This window comes from Ovis aries, chromosome 9 (assembly GCF_016772045.2).
Source record: "Ovis aries strain OAR_USU_Benz2616 breed Rambouillet chromosome 9, ARS-UI_Ramb_v3.0, whole genome shotgun sequence".
NCBI classification, from domain to species: Eukaryota; Metazoa; Chordata; class Mammalia; order Artiodactyla; family Bovidae; genus Ovis; species Ovis aries.
Genome location: NC_056062.1, coordinates 57,001,360 through 57,015,713, shown reverse-complemented (window position 1 = coordinate 57,015,713; position 14,354 = coordinate 57,001,360). Strand labels below are relative to the sequence as shown.

The window sequence follows — 14,354 nt, the reverse complement described above, 5'->3', positions numbered from 1 at the left end:
CTCAGAGGATCACGAATCTGGTCCTGAGCCATGGCTGGGGCAAGAGAGAAATAGGGGAACCATTTCCCACATTCTTTTCCTTATCATATGTATTGTGAGTGTATTTACATTCCTGCTAATCTACCAGAGATCCTTGGCTCTCTGGCTGTGAAAAGAGGGGTTAAACATACAGACTTTAACTTCAGAAATCCTGAGCCTGGATCTCAACACAGACACATGTGCTATTTTTAGGATGGTGAGAATTGTCACCTCTCCAAGCCTCAATTTCTCCACCTGTAAAATGGGGATAATAGTCAACCCTAGATCAAAAGTGTGCTACAGACGTTAAATGACCATTGCTTTATAATCACTAAGCGCAGTACCTGGTCCATGAAATGTGCTCAATCCATGTGAGTGATCATTAACAAAATGTATATGCTCTACTGCTTTATTAACCATTCGCTGCAGTAGAAACCTTTCATTTATATTTCAAATATATACTGAAATAGAATCATATACTGAACCCCCCACATACCTATCACTCCACTTCAACAATTATCAACATTTTGGCAGCTTTGTTTCACTTATTCTCCACCCTTTCTTTTCAAGTGTTTTAAGGGTAAATCCCAAGTATTAAATCACTGTATCTGTAGTACTTGAGTGTGTGTTTTTAAGGAAAGCCCCAGTGGCTTGGTGGTAAAGAATCTGCCTACAGTGCAGGAGACACAGGAGACTTGGATTCAGTCCCTGGTTTAGGAAGATCCTCTGGAGGAGGAAATGGCTATCCACTCCAGTATTCTTGCCTGGGAAATCCTATGGACAGATGTGCCTGGCAGCCACAGTTCATGGGGTTGCAGAGTCGGAGGTGGCTGAACACAGATACACACCTGTAATACTTGAGTATGTAATACTTTAACTGAAAAGGATTTTATTTTTAATTTAACCCTACAGTGTTAAAATAGTTCCTTATTATCATCTAATGTCCAGTCCTTATTCAAATTTCCCCAGTTGTTCACAAATGTCTTTTTATACCTTAAAAAAAAGCACAGAAAATATGCTAAGACTTTTTAAGGGGTTTCTAAATATGTGTATTCTTGGCTTTTTCAGAGCTAAATTTCAAACATTAGTAAACACAAATATTGATATTTATGCAGTAGGACCAAAACAGATTAGTAATTTGTTTTTGTCAATTGTTAATTTGAATGATTTGTCTTAAAGTAAGAGATTCTGTACTGATTAGAATGACAAATAATAGATATTTGTTAGTTTTTTAGTCATTAGTTTTATATTTCTGATTCGGATGGCCAATATTTTGATGTGCTCATTACCTAAACATGACTTTAAAATCTTACTTAAACTGGTACTTAGTGTATAAGTAAGATCATAATTTATTCTTTTTGCTGCATATTTTCATTAGCTTATTTCCTCTTAATTTAATGTCTGTAAATCAGTGTTCAGTAGAAATTTACTTAGAAAAAATTTTAGCATTCAGTTTGCCAATAGCTGTTCTTGGTTAAATGTAAACATTTAATTTAACTTTCAGAAAATACATCTTTTCCCATTTAAGGGAAAGCCCTGAGTGCATCCTGATGTATTTAAATTCATATAATCAGTGTTACAGTAAGTTTCCAGGGAGGCATGAATTATGTCCACAAAAAATTTATGTACAGTCTATTTTTCACGAAGGATATAGTCTCACTTCTGAGCATAAGTTCCCATCATGACATCATATCCTTCTTTGACAAGTCAAGGTCACTCCAAGGCTCTCTGGTCTGGCCTCATTCCTTCCCTAGCAGTATCCCCATAACTTTTTCATTCCCTCATCCCCCGTGTACCTGAGACTCCAGCTGTGTCGGACAACTGGCCATTCTCTGCTTTTCCACCCCTGCACTTCTCTCAAGCTATTCCACATATCTGAGGTGGAGTTGCTGAATTTAGTGCATAGAAATACAGAAGGCCCAGTTAATTTTGAATCTCAGGTACACAATGAATACATTTTTAGTGTAAGCATATCCCTGATATTCCATGTGACGTACTGTACTAATACAAAAATGTTATTCACTATTTATATGAAATTCAAATTTAACAAGAGTTCTGGGTTTTATCTGATGGTACTAACCTAGAAACTTTTCAAGGGCTGGCTTTTCCTCCCAGAAGCCTTCCTGAATGCCTTCCCTACATGCTGCTACCACAGCATTTTGCTGGAACCTCTAATTACATACAAAAACACTCTAGTATTTTTTTAACTGGTCATATGTGTGTGTGTCTCTATACCACTTCATAACACAAACACTGTGTCTTATGCCTAGAGTTCTAGGATTTAGCGTTTACACCTCACTCTGTCTTTCCACTCCAGGGGTTGGATAACATTAACCCCTCATAGTATTTTTCTCACTGCTCTTGGGTTTGTTTTGTTTTCTCCATGTAAACTTGTATGGCCTATATTCACTGTTATTCATTCCTAACCATGTACCACTCACTGTGATAAGCAGTGGAGGTAAAGAGTGAATTAGATAAGTTTCTGATCATTAGGAGCTCACGTGTTGTCAGAGTAGAAACACATAACTCATGGTGTCAAAGTAAAAACACATAACTAGGTAGATATTTTGGTAGGTCTGATGTGTTTGATAAATAGTTACTAAAAGCTCAATACATGCCAGGCAGTGTTCTAGGCACTGAGCGTGCAACTGTGTACAAGGAAAGCCTATGTTTCCCTGGAGTTCCTTTCCTAAAGAAGGACTATCCAGTGGGTAGAGGTGAATGAGAGTTTCCAGGAAGCTGTCCAAGACTTTTCATGAATAGACTGAGTCCTAGAGTAAAGTAGGAGCTTGCTAGACACGTGAGGGGTGGAAAATGAGCACTCCAGGAAGAAAGCTGGACAGGTACCAAAGAATGGACTGAAAAAGCCCAGAATGTGGTCTCTGTAAGGACAAGAACTTGGTCTTGTCTGCACTGATATGACCCCATGCTTGACTTGAGATGGGCGCAGAGGGAGCACTTCATAAACAGTTGTATGAGTGAATGAAGGCAACATGGTGTGTACTCAGGGAAAAGCAAGAGGGTTGGAATGACCAGAGCTGAGAGCTGGGCAGTGTCATTCTAAAAGCAGACAGTGGACAGATGATGGAGGGCTTCATAAAGCGCCCTTAGAAATGTGAATTCAAGTGATAAACATTGGAGAGACATCAGAAATTTTCAGGTCTGGAATGGTGCAGTTTCGTTTCACTTCTGAAGAGGTTGCTTGAATGGCGTTGTGGACAATGGGTTAAGTGGAGTGGAGACCAGGGAGACCAGGTAAGTGTCTATTGTTTTAGAAGGATGGACAAGGGCCGCTATTAAGCAGTGGTGGTGAAACATCAAAATGAGAGAAAGATTTTAGGGTTATTTCTAAAGGAAAACCAGTAAAAATTTGGATCCATTGGGTATAAGAGTTCAAGAATGGGGGTGGGGGGAGTAGGGAACAAGGCCGACTTGTTCCTGGAGAGCTCCCGGGTTTGTGGTTTCTGCAACTGTCTGGACAAGATTCTGTTAGGCAAGGAGTCCCCAAGCTCTGGGATCTGGTGCCTGATGATCTGAGGTGGAGCTGATGTAATAATGACAGAAGTAAGGTGGACAATAAATACAATGCTCATGAATCATCCTGAAACCATCCCTCCCACCCAGGTTGGTGGAAAAATTGTCTTCCACAAAATGGATCCATGGTGCCGAAAAGGTTGGGGACCGCTGCACTGGAGCACAGGAGGAGGACAGTTTTAGAAGGTCTGGACAGGAAGACATGTCGGAGAATCATCAGTGACCATTGAGAGTTAAAGCCATGATAATGGATGAAGCTAGCAAAGAGTGAGAGTATAAAATTAAATCAGAAGGGGGCCTGGAAAATGCCATTTTGCAGATACGTGTTTGTCACGTTTACGTATCTTCAGATGGTTCAGTTCAGTTCAGTCACTCAGTCATGTCTGACTCTTTGTAATCCAATGGACTGCAGCACACCAGGCCTCCCTGTCCATCACCAACTCCCAGGGTTTACTCAAACTCATGTCCATCGTATTGGTGATGCCAACCAACCATTTCATCCTCTGTCGTCCCCTTCTCCTCCTGCCATCAATCTTTCCTAGCATCAGGGTCTTTTCAAATGAGTCAGTTCTTCACATCAGGTGGTGAAAGTATTGGAGTTTCAGCTTCAGCATCAGTCTTTCCAGTGAATATTCAGGACTGATTTCCTTTATGATTGACTGGTTGGATCTCCTTGTAGTCTCAAGAGTCTTCTCCAACACCACAGTTCAAAAGCATCAATTCTTTGGTGCTCAGCTTTCTTAACAGTCCAACTCTCATATCCATACATGACTACTAGAAAAACCATAGCTTTGACTAGACGGATCTTTGTTGGCAAAGTAATGTCTGCTTTTTAATATCACTGTCTAGGTTGGTCATAGCTTTTCTTCCAAGGAGCAAGCATATTTTAATTTCATGGCTGCAGTCACCACCTGCAGTGATTTTGGAGGCCACTGTTTCCTTTGTTTCCCCATCTATTTGCCATGAAGTGATGGGACCAGGTGCCATGATCTTAGTTTTTTGAATGTTGAGTTTTAAGCCAACTTTTTCACTCTCTTCTTTCATTTTCATCAAGAGGCTGTTTAGTTCTTCTTTGAATTCACGTTCATGATGAGGGTGGTGTCATCTGCATATCTGAGGTTATTGATATTTCTCCCAGCAATGATTGAGTGAGCCCAAACCTAGCATCAGCTTGGAAAGAGAATAATGAGTCATTAATATGGCCTTGCTGTTCTATATCCAGAATGTTTTTATAAAATGGGAGAGTCATTGGTTTTCTTTGATTTACTGTTGACACTATCTCTGACTTTCTAAAGAAAGCTCTCTTAACTCCTTTCTGACCACCTTCTACCTATTTCATCAGGTTTGTTAAAGACCATTTGAATATAGTCTGCAAAGTAATTTGCATAGATGGAAGAGAAAAAAATGAAATTCCAAAATCACAAGATAATTATTAATGATGATAAAATATTATTTAAAAGCAATCCCTTTTAAGAATCTTCAAAGCAGTTCTATTTTTATGTACGTGCATAAAGATAATATGTTTCTACCTAAAGGTTTACAATAACTTAGGAATTATAGAAGCTGATAAGAGTCAGGGTGTAAGTCACCACCAAATAGCATTTCCTTCATTAATAACTAAGCTATGATAAAGGTTTTGAAACCTTGGAACAATAGAATGTCTGTTAACTGACTTCCTGGAAGTGCTAGTAGTAAAGAACCTGCCTGCCAGTACCTAGTACAGGAGACATAAGAGACACAGGTTCAATCCCTGGGTTGGTAAGATGCCCTGGAGAAGGAAATGGCAACACACTCAAGTATTCTTGCCTAGAGAATTCCATGGACAGAGGAGTGGGCTACAGCCCATGGGGTCGCAAAGAGTCGTACATGACTGAAGTGACTTATCACAGCACTCAAATAACCAGTGTTTTTCATTTGAGGCTTAAACTCAAAACTTCCAGGCTACTCTCTAGATGAGGGTATTGAAGACTTTCTGTTCATGATTTCTGAGCAAAATTCAGAGAATTTTGAAAAACATGCACTCCCTCACACATTTTAAAGTTGACATCTTAAATTTTACATTATAGATTTAAATAGTAATTTAATAGTAATTTAAATAATAATATTGTTATTTTGATCAAAAAAAGCTGTAGCATCACTTCTAAAGTATCCAATGACATCTAAATACTATAGAGATTTAATACCTACCATCATCCATTTTTTATAATACACAAACTTTTTAACTGGCATAAATTCTACTTGTTCCTTTTCCTTTTAGTTCAGTATGTGTTCCACTTTGTGCACAGAACTTTATCCTAATATATTTATGCTTTAAAGATTTTTATTGATCATCCCACCATACTTCTCTGCAAGAAAAACATATTTACAAATTGAAATTAAAATATTTTGCATTCCTGTGACCATGATTCTGAGTACTTAACATTTTTTCTGGTGTAAGCTATATTTAAAATGATTAGTAGTACTCATTTTACCGATACAACACACTAAAATTTTGATAAACAAGTGAATATAAAGTACAGTTTTATTAAAACCACATCTCTAATGAGATATAGGATTTTTAAGTTAATTATCTGTTTATGGAAAATATTACATATTATGAGAATGAGACACTATTCAGCAGCATTTTTATTCCCATTTTTCATTTTTAATGTGAGCACTGAAAAAAAACTTGTACACATAGACAGGTAAATAGAAGAGAAAGAGTTTCATTATATCATGCGAGCGTGCTCAGTCACAGTCATGTCCAATTCTTTGTGACCCCATGGACTGTAGCCCACTAGGCTCCTCTGTCCATGGGATTTTCCAGGCAAGAATACTGGAGTGGGTTGCCATGCCCTCCTCCAGGAGATCTGCCTGACCCAGGAATCAAACCTATGTCTCCTGCATTGGCAGACGGATTCTTTACCACTGAGCCACTTGGGAAGCCCATTATATCTGAGTCACTCAATTAATGAAATTGCTTTCAAGAGAGATAAATGCCAAATATCACAGTACTGAATCATCAAAAACTTTTTAATGATCTAACTTGATTAGATTCTCCTTCAGTTCTCTTGAAACCAAAGAATTGGAAACCACTTAAACTGCAAAAGAACTTTTTAAATCCAATACTCAGAGTCATTCACTTTTTCTGACACCAACAGTAATTTTTCTAATTGACTCCAGTTACCACCCTGGAGATCTTACTACACTAGAATAATTTATGTGCTGTGCTGTGCTTAGTCACTCAGTCGTGTCCAACTCTTTGCGACCCTATGGACTGTAGCCTGCCAGGCTCCTCTGTCCATGGGGATTCTCCAGGCAAGAATATGGGAGTTTGTTGCCTATTGCTTCTCCAGGGAAACTTTCCAACCCAAGAATCAAACCAGGGTCCCCTGCATTGCAGGTGGATTCTTTACCAGTTGAGCTACTGGGGAAGAGTAATGTATAGATAGATGAAAATTTGCCTTTTTTGATAAAGTGGGACAAGGTGCTTTGGGATACAGACAGAAAGTACTCCCCCTTTCTGATAGCAAATATATTCTCAGATCAGTTGTTAGAAGGTGTATGTACAAGTGAAGGAGTATAGTAACAGGTCATTTCTATTAAAAACTAAGTTAATTGCTTTGTAAAAGGTAAGTTGCCTTAACAATTAATCACCTGCTAGATGCTACAAAACATTATAACAGACTGGAAAAATCTTTGAGTTAGGCACTTATCTTGCTTGGTAAATGTCTTTAAATTCTTGTTTCACTTTCAATGACAACTAAATATTTTATACAATGCATGATTTATGCAATAATAATTAATACTTATTAGAGGTTAATTAACACAGTTCCATGTGCCAGGAATGGTCCTACCTAACTAATTTGTTTGTATTCATTAGTTAATCCCCACAACGACCCCATGAGGTAGATAGCTTTTTATTCCCATTTTACAGATGAGGAAACAGAGATGGAGAGACAGTAACTGCTAGAGTTCACACATCTAATAATGACACAACCAAGCACTCTTGCTCCAGAGTCTATATTCGTAATAAGTAAACCTCTACTCAAAGATCATGATTTTGAATTAAGAATAGAATTTATAAGGCTCATATATAGCATTTTTGGAGGAAGGAATGGCAATCCACTCCAGTATTCTTGCCTGGGGAATTCCATGAACAGAGGAGCCTGGGAGGCTACAGTCCATGGGGTCGCAGAGTTGGACATGATTGAGCGACCAATACTACACTTCTATAGCGTTTTTATTATTTTCTTCTTTAATAAGTTTGTTTGATTAACTGATCAGGCAAGCATATTAAGAGGTTTTCTGCAGGACTATAAATGTTAAATAATAAGCTATGGTTATTATTTTAGAAACTGCAGGTCAGAAATGATCCAATGCACCTCTTAGTGTTCAAAAGCTGCTTAGCCAGTTTGGTTACAAAAACATAATAAATAATAAATAATTGTATACCTGGTGAAAATGAATATTAAAGTGTTTTCTGCAACTCTGAACAAGCTCTCCTAATTTTTGCCAAAAATGACATGTATTTCTCTCATTATAGTGTGCCTTTTAAAAAATTCTCAGAATCCCTTTAGGTATATCTCAGAGAATTGTGAACACTGTAAATATCAATATATTTTAATTTAACAGAAAAACCCCAGTGCAACTTCTAATACAAAGTATCTGTGAGCAGTTCTATCCTCTGCTATTGAACCTTCCATTCTTCCCTAACTCCCCACTTTTATTTAGCCCATCTAAGATATTCAGACTGTAACATTTGCATATTTCCTTCTTTTTTATATTAAGGAAACTCAAGTTTCTTCCTCTTTCTATTTCCTTAAAGTTACATCATTCCAAAGTAAATTTAGTTTTCTCAAAACTTAACACTTAATTTGCATATCTCTGTTTAAGCAATACCTACAGGCCAGATTCTGTGTTCAGCTCAGTTCAGTTCAGTCTCTTAGTCGTGTCTGACGCTGTGTAACCCCGTGGACTGCAGCACGCCAGTCTTCCCTGTCCATCACCAACTCCCAGAGCTTACTCATACTCATGTCCATTGTGTCAGTGATGTCCTCCAACCATCTCATCCTCTGTCATCCCCTTCTCCTCCTGCCTTCAATCTTTCCCAGCATCAGGGTCTTTTCAGATGAGTCAGTTCTTCACATCAGGTAGCCGGAGTATTGGAGTTTCAGCTTCAGCATCAGTCCTTCCAATGAATATTCAGGACTGATTTCCTTTAGGATTGATTGATTGGTTGGATCTCCTTGTAGTCCAAGGGACTCTCAAGAGTCTTCTCCAACACCGCAGTTCAAAAGCATCAGTTCTTCAGGGCTCAGCTTTCTTTATAGGCCAACTCTCACATCCATACATGACTACTAGAAAATCCATAGCTTTGACTAGACGGACCTTTGTTGGCAAAGTAATGTCTCTGCTTTTTAATATGCTGTCTAGGTTGGTCATAGTTTTTCTTCCAAGAAGCAAGTATTTTTTTATTTCATAGCTGCAGTCACCATCTGCAGTGATTTTGAAGCCCAAGAAAATAAAGTCTGTCACTGTTTCCACTGTTTCCCCATCTATTTGCCATGAAGTGATGGGACCAGATGCCATGATCTTAGTGTTCTGAATGTTGAGTTTTAAGCCAGCTTTTTCACTCCCCTCTTTCACTTTCATCAAGAGGGCTCCTTAGTTCTTCTTCCAATTCACCCTCACCATGAGGGTAGTGTCATCTGCATATCTGAGGTTATTGATATTTCTCCTGGCAATATTAATTCCAGCTCGTGCTTCATCCAGCCTGGCATTTTGCATGATGTACTCTGCATATAAGTTAAATAAGCAGGGTGACAATATACAGCCTTGATATACTCCTTTCCTGATTTGGAACCAGTTTATTTTTCCAACCAAAAAACAAAATGCTTTGTCCCTCATGGCTTATAGTTGAGAAAAAGGTGTGAGCAACTGAATCCAAAATCAAATATGAAAAATGATACAAGTGGGACAGTGAATGTACTTTGTGAAAGGTGTGCTGGCAGAGCCTAGAAGATGAGGTGGCATCTAATATCAGCCTTTGTGTTGTAAATGCCTGACCGCTCTGCCTGGCCCAGGAGCTTCTGATTGCCTGGTTGGTGGACTGATGACTTCACTAACTCCCTTGATGGTGAGGTGGTTGACTGAGATCAGTGAGATTCACCAAAGGGCAATAGCTGGTTAACCTTTGAATGGCTAATTGCAGGGCTTTCTTAGCAGCTTTTAAGTTTTCCCTTCTGGATGAGAAAGTGGGGCTAATGGAAACTGTCCTTCTATTTCCTATGTTATCACCGAGGGAAATGAGACAAGCTTTCTGCTGGGTTCCCTCCTCCCTTACGGCTTTGGCAGCTGGTGGCTCAGACAGTAAAAAATCTGCCTGCAGTGCAGGAAACCTGGGTTCAATCCCTGGGTTGGAAAGATCCCCTGGAGAAGGGGATGGCAACCCACTCCAGTATTCTTGCCTGGAGAATTCCATGGACAGAGGAGCCTGGCAGGCTTCCATCCATTGGGTCACAAAGAGTTGGACACAACTGAGTGACTAACTGCCGCTGCTAGGTATGGTTGAAAGGAAAAGACCACAGGCAGCAGGAGAACGACTCCTTTCCTTCCCAGATACTTAGCCTTCTCCATGCTGAGTCACTAACATTGAACATTGTGGAATAATACAGGAGGAAATTTATATAGGAAGTTCCTATGGACTCGGACACTACTGAGCAGCTTTCGCTTTCACTTTTTGCTTTCATGTGCAAACATGTATAAAAAGAAAGTTCAGGAGTTCTCTAATAACCTGCGTGACCTTGACTGAAACTTTGAGAGAAGGAAGAAAAAAGGACAGAAAATAGAAGTGGCTTGGCGGCTGGGGCTGAAAGCCTTAGGACTGACTTCCAGTGGAAGTGGGACATAGAAATATACATCTCCTTGAAGGGGGCTTGACAACCCCAGATGCAACCTGGGTTGAGGCTGATGCCCAAGGGAGGAGACACCAGGGATCAGCAACAGAGGACACTGGTGTCCTAGGAAGAGCGTGAGTTTGAGAGGCAGACAGACAGAATTGAAAGTAAACCTGAGTTTTACCAGTTAATACCCATGCAGTCTTGGATAAATGAGCGTCTTTAAAGCTCTTCCCTCTTCCCATGGTATTACTGTGAGAATGAAATGACACAGCGTGTATAGAATATGAGACTAATGACTGCATCCCATCAGTAATGGTTCCTTCCATGTCAAGTAAGCTAAGAGATTTCCTCAATCTGTTCTATGGAAGCCACTCTAGGCTGGAAGGTAATGCAGTTCTCCAACTGGAGTTGGCTCATTGCTCATGTACTCAGTAACGTATCAATACTTCTGTCAGTGACCTGCTTTCTCCCAGCCCTCAGCTCCTAACATAGTTCCTAAAAACAAAGTGGTAAACAAACCTCTTTGGAGTTAAACAGCCATGAACTAGCCAAAATGCTTGGTGAAAAGGAAGAAAAAACCCTCAAAGATTTGTGGAAGCTGGAAACATCTTTGAGCACATGTCAAAGACCCCCAAATCTGCTATTTACAAGACAAGTCATGGTTCCTTTGTCCCATCTCCTTAAAGCTTTGTGATAATTGACCTGTGTCACGTTGTGAAAAGAGTAACCCTGCCATTATTGGCCTAGCAACTAAGAGTTATTTGTGTACTAATCAGTAGTTATTGTTACTTTGATCTTTCCTGGAAGCATTCCATGGAAGCTTGTCAAATTGTTTTGGTACCCCCATGCAGAGCACACTAGGTAGTCTTTGATAATAATCAAGACATCACTAACCAAGAGCTCCCTCTGTTGATTTTAAACCTTAGAAAAATATTTTATTGTCTAATTGAAACCAATGGCAATGTATAGAATGCCCACTCAGTGCAAGAAACTAAGTCGCTAAAGAATACAAAGATGAAGAGTGTGGCTCTTGCCTACTGGAAGAAACAGACCTGTGTATATGAAAAGCTAAAATACAATACTGTAAAAAAATTATATCCATTAGCTTTTGGCACAAAAATATGAAAGAGCAAACCAACCGCAGTTATATATCCTCACTCACTCATATAGGCTGGTCGGGGGTCAACTGATCTAGACTGGATTTGGTCGGGCTGGGTGTCAAACTGCAGGTTGGGTTCAGGTTTGATCCATATGACTCTCCTCCTCTTTAGACCAGCAAGCTAGCCAGAGCATATTCTTCTCACAGTGATGGCGAAATGGCCACAGGGGAGAATAGAAAGCTGCAATGACCCCCCTTGAAGCCTAAGGTCAGAACTGGCACACCCAAAACAATGGGCTGAGGAAGAATGCTCAGCCTCTATAGCAGGAGTCCCCCTGCTCCAGGAACAAATGCCTGATGATCTGAGGAGGAGGTGATGTAACAATAATAGAAATAAAGTGCACAATAAATATAATGCACTTGAATCATCCCTGAATCATCCCCAAACCATCCCCACCCTCTTGGTCCATGGAAAAATGGTCTTCCACAAAACCTGTCTCTGGTGCCAAAAAGGTTGGGGACCGCTCCTCTAGAGAATAGAAAAATGTCAGTTCAAAAAGGGCATGGATTCAGGGGAAAGTGAGGGCCTGGGAAGAATGATGTCAACTACCACAATAATAGAATTTCAAAGTGTTGGGGGACGTAATATAGAGGGTAATTGATGTTAGCTGGGGAAATCAGTTTTCACTTTCTGGAAAACATGGAGTTTAAGAGAACTTAAAGAGCGAGGATATGGATTAGCCAAGCTGAGGGGTTGTGTACTCCAGGTAGAGTGAACTCCATTGAGAACATTATAGACAACACTGACTTTAATAAGTGAATGAAAAATCTCTAGGGGATGGCAACTTTGTGAGTGCTCCGAAATGTCATCCTAGACAAATTCACCTGTGCACACTTCAACGTTTATGTGCAAGGTTAGCCCTGTTCTTGTCTTCCGTAGTGGCTCAGACAGTAAAGAATCTGCCTGCAATGCAAGAGATCCATGTTCGACTCCTGGGTCAGGAAGACCCCCTGGAGGAGGGCATATCAATCCACTCTAGTATTCTTGCCTAGAGAACTCCATGGACAGGCTACAGTCTGTGAGGTCACAAAGAGTCTCACATGATTGAGCAACCAACACTTTCACTTTTCACTTTAAGGTGAGAATTGGACTGTAGTTGGACTTAAAATATTTCAGTTATATGTTTTCTACTTAAACTTTTCCCTACCAAGGGAGCTTTTACATTACCTCAAAGTATTCAGAGACGCTTTAACACTAGAGCTATTTAAAGAGTATGGAATGCCTTTGCAACTTACAAATGGAAGTGTGATAAAGTTTAAGCAGTGTTTTAATTGGCTTTTCTTAGTTTTCCCTGAGGCAGATAAACCAAACTAGCAGAAGAAGCTGACAGTGAATAACAGCAAGTAACAAATCTTGCTGATCTGGCTGTTAGATATTGTTCTTGACAGCACATGCCTACCATGTAGAATTTAATATAAAGCTCCTTCAGTAGATACAACTGATGAATATTGTAATCCCACTTTGAATAGACTCTTGAGTTCTTGTTTCCAGGTTTTAGGAATAAATGTGCAATCTTGATATAGAACAGAGGCCAGTGCCCAAAATATAACTCGTTTGCTTGAAATTGTTAAGTTATTAACAAAAACAGGGCTTCCTTGGTAGCTCAGACAGTAAAGAGTCTGCCTGCAATGTGGGAGACCCAGGTTCGATCCCTGGGTTGGGAAGATCTCCGGGAGAAGGAAATGGCAACCCACTCCAGTATTATTGCCTGGAAAATCCCATGGACAGAGGAGTCTGGTGGGCCACAGTCCACGGGGTCACAGAGAGTTGAACACAACTGAGTGACTAACACACATGAACAAAAAGAGATGAAATGACTCAAAATGGATGAGCTGAAGTTTCCTGGACCTGTAGTTAGGTGTCTATTCCAAAACTCCTGTGGATCAGGTCCTGATGTAGCTAGTTTCCTCTGAGTGATCAGTATCAGCTGCAGTATTTAAGGATGCTCAATGTCTTCTTTATTACTCTGGCTCCAGAGCTGGAAGGCTAAGATGTCTTTGAGTGAGCCAAGGATAGAGGGTCTCAGATGCTCTAAGATGTTTTCTGTGAGTCACTGACTTCTTTTTAAATGATCTGATTTCCTTTGACCCTGTCAAGGGAAAGAAGTATTTTAGAAAGCAGAATGGGCAGGAGATGGATCCTGTTGAGTATTGGAGACAACCCTAAAGTTTTCTGACCTACAAGCACCAACAAATCCTTTGGAGTTCATGTATGCATGCCAAGTCGCTTCAGTTGTGTCCGACTCTTTGCGACCCCATGGACTGTAGCCCACCAGGCTCCTCTGTCCATGGGACTCTCCAGGCAAGAATACTGGAGTGGGTTGTCATGCCCTCCTCTAGGGGATCTTCCCAACTCAGGGATCAAACCTAAGTCTCTCGGTCTTCTGCATTGGCTGGTGGTTTCTTTACCACTAGCACCACCTGGGAAGCCTTAAACTCCCATTAATTCTAATATGTGTGAAACTTAGTTTAATGCTCTATTCCTGGTGTATGTAATTAAAGAGGAAAGAAATTAAGTGATATCAAGAAAGTCCCTTTGAAAAGAGCTGGTAGAAGTCCCCAGACCCTTGTCACAAGGGATTCCTCACCTGTTAACCTCAGAATCAGACTCAGCAGATCTTAACATAGGCCATTCATTAGAGTCTGCTGCTGCTGCTAAGTCGCTTCAGTCGTGTCTGACTCTGTGCGACCCCATAGACAGCAGCCCACCAGGCTCCCCCATCCCTGGGATTCTGCAGGCAAGAACACTGGAGTGGGTTTCC

The 14,354-nt window shown here is 40.2% G+C and overlaps 1 protein-coding gene and 1 long non-coding RNA gene across 3 annotated transcripts in view; one reads left to right on the top strand and one right to left on the bottom strand.

The window, feature by feature from the left end:
• Nucleotides 1-14,354, top strand: part of ZNF704 (zinc finger protein 704) — a 256,382-nt gene that overhangs the window by 148,821 nt on the left and 93,207 nt on the right. The window lies entirely within an intron of this gene.
• Nucleotides 7,438-14,354, bottom strand: part of LOC121820343 (uncharacterized) — a 29,975-nt gene continuing 23,058 nt past the window's right edge. The window contains exon 4 of the long non-coding RNA XR_006060845.2: nt 7,438-13,682. This is a non-coding gene — a long non-coding RNA (uncharacterized LOC121820343). The remainder of the gene's footprint in view (nt 13,683-14,354) is intronic.